Genomic DNA, 5,944 nt, shown 5'->3' with positions numbered 1-5,944 from the left:
GTTTCGGATTTTCATTCATAGAGAATGAAAATGAAAAAAATGAATTAAATTGTGGATTAATTGTCATCATTAAAATGTATAATTTTCTATCCAAAAAAAAAAATTGATAATTAGACACCACAACTATCAAACAAAAGAAAAGAAAGAATCTCTTTTGAATTTCTCCGTTTCGGATTTTCATTCATAGAGAATGAAAATGAAAAAAATGAATTAAATTGTGGATTAATTGGACGTGGTCGCGTTGCGTCGCGGTGAAATTGGCTCCAGGAAGAATCTGATTCTCTTCTTGGAATCTAAAATCAAATCGATGGTCCAGTACTACGGAGGAATGTAATTCGATCGAGAGAAAAATCCAATAAACACATTCCACGGTGGCACGGCATATTAGCATAAAACGACTTTCTTCTTTTCTGCCTTTTGCCCCGTCTATTCCCGAATACCAATATTTTCTGTTCGGTTGAATCGGCAAAGAAACTTATTTATATTTGACGTTGTTCGACGCCACGATAAATTCGCAGCATCTCTAGAAAAAAAGAAAAAAAATGTATAAATTAATGCAGAATGTTTCTTAAATAATTGCGCTTGTATGCAAATGCGTGTATTTATCATTTTCGTACGATCAAGAGATGGTATCGTGGATACATAATTTCTATATATTTTTTTTTCCCCCCCGGCGAAATTGATAATGCGGTAATAATTAATTTCCAAAGATAAAATCTCTTTATTCGAATATAACCAATCTCGAGGAGTTTCGAGTCTCGAGGAATAAATTAATTTCCATCCATTTTGCAATCGGTATTGAAATAATATTTTTTACAAAATTACGAAAATTAAACGATATTTCTAAATATATGTATTACTATTGCTATTATTACTATTATTAGTTAATGTAAGATTCTATCGTAACAGAATTAACAAAGGAAATAATAATCCGTGACGAACTATACTTGGACTTGTAACCGTACGAATGTTACAAATTACGGTTCGTTTCTTCGGTGAATAGGTCATTCCAATAAATTAATCGAAATAATTCCCCTGCCTGTCACTCCTTTATCGTGCATTCTCGGGCGAGAAAAAGAAAGAAAGAAAGGAAAAGAACGAGGATATACGAGTGGAAATTTATCACAATGTCTAACGTCATAGCAGAGGATGTCGACATCGCCTCTTTCCATCGATCGAGAGACGAACGAAACGGTTTGTCAACGCTTTCTCCCTTCGACAATCTCGCACCACATACCCGACACTTCTCTTCCAAATATTAATCGAACTCAATTATCCGATTATTTCCAATTTCACAACAGCGTCTCTACTCGTATATAATCGTCTAACCTCCTCTTAATTTTATCCTTTCTTTCGTTGATCCTTCGAATCGACGCACACGAAGGTGAGGGAAGGAGGTGAGGGAGGGACGAGGCAACGATTGGAAATATGGTATACTTGGACGCGATTCGGCGAATACGTTAAATTCGAAAGGATGAAACGGATGGAATCCCGCGAGCAAATCCTAAACGCAGCAGCTCGCATGCAGGCTAATCACAAGAGTGGCACGCCGTCGCGCATCCCTGATGAGAATCTCCTCTTTGGACTCGGCGTACGAAGGACAACCTGTCGCGCGGCAAACTTCCGGGGGAGGCTTATGGCTCCTTTGTGCAAGACGTGGTGCAATTACACGCAATTGCTCGAGCTGTCATTTTCCAGCCCCTTCCCCTCCCCATTTCTGCTCTTCTCCTCCTCATCTGTCCCGCTCCCGTCGCCTGTTCCTCTTTATGTTCTCCGCTCTCTCTCTTTCTCTCTCCCTCTCTCTCTCCCCCTATACTCCCCCTTTCTCAAAAGATCCTTTGTAGGCGTTTTTATTGCCGTATACCCACGTATCCTTTCCATGGGCGTAGCCAGAACTTCGTTTAAAAGGAAGAGGAGGAGAGGAAGGGCAGAAGTAAGGCGGTGGAACAAATTTTAATTTTATTTTAATCGCTCTATGGATGTTAGCGTTTAAACGCGATCGTCGGGGGGCGAATTTGGGTCAAATTTGGGTCGATCGTCTTCGTGGATCTTTTAAGTCAAGTTTAAAAGTAAAATAAAAGAATTAATTTTAATAATTGCAGAAACTGCTAAATTTTTCTTTGCAATTTTTATTTTCATATTTCAATATTTAAATTGTCATTTAGTTAAACTAATCCTCGATCGAATACACATTTTCATATTTAATTTTCCTTTTCCGATACAAGGCTTTAATAATTATTTACGCACAAAAATCGCAAAGATTCTTCTTATTCCACGAATTTTCGTGGAATAATTTTCCACCCATCGTTCTTTTATAAAAATGTATCACGTTAGAAGAAACGTATCGCTTTTTAGAATATGAACATAAAATTTCCTTCCATTTATCTTCCACTAAATTTGAATAAGTACTCAACATACTTATAAAATAGTTACAATATTTTCGCGAATTAATCCATCGAACGTTCCATTTTCTGCATCCTGGCTACGCCCATGCCCCTCTCTCCCTCTCTCTCTCTATTTCTCCGACAATGTCCGGCTCTTTTTTCTCGTTGGTGTCGAATTCATCCGGTTTTTCCCTCCGTACCCTTCCCCATCCTAGGGGATCTTCCGCGTAGAGACGCGTCCCCTTTAGATCGCAAGTCGAATCCACGGTTCGAGTTCATCCTCGTTCGCTGAATGCGATCCTTTTAATGGCATTACGCGTTTACGGCGCAGTAAGCTCTTTACTACGCCGGTGAACCATCGTGGGACCAACCCGTGGACGAGATTTAATGCAACACGCTCGATTTATGACTTCCTGAACGCGTGTATGCGCGAGATTTCTAGGAGGAAGAAGGAAGGACGCGACTTCTCGATCGTTGCTTCGTTCGATGGATTATTGCGGATTATATCCGTGGAAAAGTTGACCTTTTTGTTTCTTTTCTCTCTCTCTCTCTCTCTCTCTCTCTTCTATTTTTCTTGCATCGTTGCAGAGAATGAGTTGGGACACAGGCGGTCTCGTACAGGCCTTCGAGATCCCCATCTCCCATCTCCGTGGATTGCTCAGAGATGCATCGATGCTACCTCGGCAGCAAAGTTTCTCGTTAAAAAGTTTTCTTGTTAGAGATTTTTCTTGTCCCTCGTGTGACCCCGCCGTTGTCATTCATTTACACCTTGATTCTTTTCAATTCTGTTTCCCTTTCTCTTCTCGCGTCACGCTCCTTTTTTTCGTCCACGAGTTATTACGAACATTTCAAATTCCTGTTTCTCGTTCGCAACGTTGGATCGAATGGAACGATAACGTTGGCGAGAACAATTTGATCGCGTTTCTCTTTCGCTCTTTCGCACATTCCAACTTTCCTCTCGGTCCATTCTCGAACTTTGACTCTCGAAAAACGAGCAGTTTATCCCAGATCGGTCGAAGAATTCGCCAAATCAATTCGCTTCCGATCAATCGCCTCCTTTCCAACGACCGACTTTCGCCAACGAAAGTTCTTTTTTTTCTTTCTCCCAGCACGCTGCTATCGTCTTCCAATGAAGCAGAAACATTAGAAACCAGTCCTGCTCCATTTTCATCCATCCATCCATCCGTTCATCCCGCGAATCGGGGGATAGAAAAATAGAAATTGTAATCCAGCGTGTCCTGGGTAGAAGCGACGAGAATAAAAATCGACGTACCGCTCGACGACCAGCTGGATTCGAATTTCCATTGTTCGCGAAACCATTGAGGAATCATAGAGAAAGTCGGAGAACTGGCTCCAGCTAACCAGACACACAGTTTCGTAGACAGGTTTCTGAAACGACAGACAAGTCGTTGTCCTCCTCATCGTGATTCCACTTTCTTGCTCGTTGGTGATCGTGGTAGTCTCGATCGTCGTTCCAGTCTTCGTCGTCGCCGTTGTCGACGTGTTTGCGATGGTGGTGGTCGTGGTCCTCGTCGTTGACGACGTCGACGATATAGGTCAAGCGTAGCTTGTAGCGAGCTGCCTGTTCTCATTAAACACCTCCAGGCTGCGTTCAATGAGTGTGGAGATTGCCATCTTTTGCACACCCACTGTCGAGTCTACCCCTCCTCCTCCCTCTCCTCTTCCAATTTTCTCTCTCCCTCCACTCAGTCCTCCATGAAACCTCTCCGCAGTCTTTCCAGTATCTTCATTACCGTGGCTACGTAGCTCCACGATGTTTCGCCGAGGTACACGTGTGTTTTCAAAGCTACTTCAACCGCGCCCACATTACCATCTTCACATTTTTGCCTAGGTACCATTGTTCGCTTCGCCCTTCCTCTCTTTTCCCTCTTTTGCAAATTTTTTGGCGCTTCTTCATCCGTTCACCTTGCCGACTTTTCACGTTTCTTCTTTCTAAGCGTATCGTTTATCAAAGTAAAAATTTAAGCTTAAATTAATTTACGAATTCTTCCAGAAATACCTCGTACGTTTGTTACATGATATATCGAGGAGAACAGAAATGTTTGTCCCGAACACAATATTCTTGTTATACACAATAATTCAACGTATATAAATATATTATCAGACACACATTCGACAAGTATATTCGACAAATTAATATTCTCATATTAGATAGATACAACGGAAAATTTTCCACCACTTTCCAACCATTCTAAAACTTTCCCACATAAATTCGAATATCGAAAACGGTCTCTCGTGCAAAAAGAGAGAGAGAGAGAGATTCCCGATACATCTCTATATACACACACTGGGAAGAGGGGGGAAGAATCCCCCGTGCGTTTCTCGACGCCACTCCGCCTCGCGGATATGTGTATCCGCGCGGGCATCGACACATATCCAACGCGCGATCTCGCGCGTTTCAACGAAGGAGTGTGCCGTGGCGCACACCTGCACACAAAACTCCGTCCCCGAACGGGAGAGAGCCGTCGCATCTATGCGATCTCCGGCCACGGTTTAAGACGGCAGTCTGCAGTCTGTGCCCTGGCATTCCCGCGGGTCGTTGAACCTGGGTGATCACGCTGGAGAAGGCTTGTGCGCGAATATCTCCTCCCTTCCGTCTTCCTTTCTTCGGCCGCATCCCACTCTCTCTTACTCTCTCTCTCTCTCCCTCTCTTCCTTCCTCTCCCTCTTTCTCCCTCTTTCTCTTTCATCGCGTGTGTAACGCGGAGAGGATCGAAAATGCGTGGCGGGTGAGCGCGCGCCTTTGTCGGGTTATTGGTGGCGCGGTGGTTTCGAGCGGTGATCTGCCGAGTTTTCCCGCGCGCATCGTCGATATTATTATATATCGTGGAGGTGATGGTTCCATTTCGACGGATAAAGTCGATTTGCCGGTTTTCCGTTATTATTATTACAGTTCCGTCTGCTTATACGCGGGATATTATTCTCGGGATCACGGTATTTACATATGTTTGGGTATCGTTCCTTTTATCTGTTTGATCGTGAAAGCAGATACTTCATTGTTTCGTGCTCGCGCTCGTTCCTTGCAACGTTAATACAAGAAGTTTATGAGCCGTATCAGTGTCGCGCTTAATGTGTTGCCGAGGAATGTAAAAGTGAATACACCGTACGTTCGTGCTCGTGTTCGCTGCTTCGTTCCAACGCTGCTCGCTCGGAATGGGTGGCTTCGAGTTAATTTGCGCGATTGTGCTTCGCTCTTTCTCGGAAAGATGTTGTTTTTTTTTCCCCGCTTCTTCTTCTTCAGTTTTATCGAAATTATTGTCGTTGATTTTTCTTTTCTTCTTTTTCTTTTTTGATCAAACAAGATGCAACGTTCCGACGAGTAGATATAATTGAAAGTGAAATATACGCGTCTTAATATTGTTAATAGAAAGAAGTTTTGAAAATGCATTGATGAAAAATGATTGTGCGCCGTTTTTAAACGTAATTACGTGTAATTTGCACGACGAAGTTTTTTCATCTCCTCTAGAAATATTTAGATTTAATAGGCTGGTTATATATCTCAAGGAGATCGAATGTTAAACAAACTAGCCAACTCTGGA

The 5,944-nt window shown here is 42.5% G+C and overlaps 1 protein-coding gene across 3 annotated transcripts in view; it reads left to right on the top strand.

Annotated features, from left to right (window-relative positions):
* LOC102676819 (tensin-1-like) overlaps positions 1-5,944 on the top strand; it is a 219,859-nt gene that overhangs the window by 32,194 nt on the left and 181,721 nt on the right. The gene's annotated exons all lie outside the window — the stretch shown is intronic.

This window comes from Apis dorsata, unplaced genomic scaffold (genome assembly GCF_000469605.1).
Source record: "Apis dorsata unplaced genomic scaffold, Apis dorsata 1.3 scaffold_194, whole genome shotgun sequence".
NCBI classification, from domain to species: domain Eukaryota; kingdom Metazoa; phylum Arthropoda; class Insecta; order Hymenoptera; family Apidae; genus Apis; species Apis dorsata.
The sequence above is the reverse complement of the archived record's forward strand: the minus strand, read 5'-3'. Positions and strand labels throughout refer to the sequence as shown.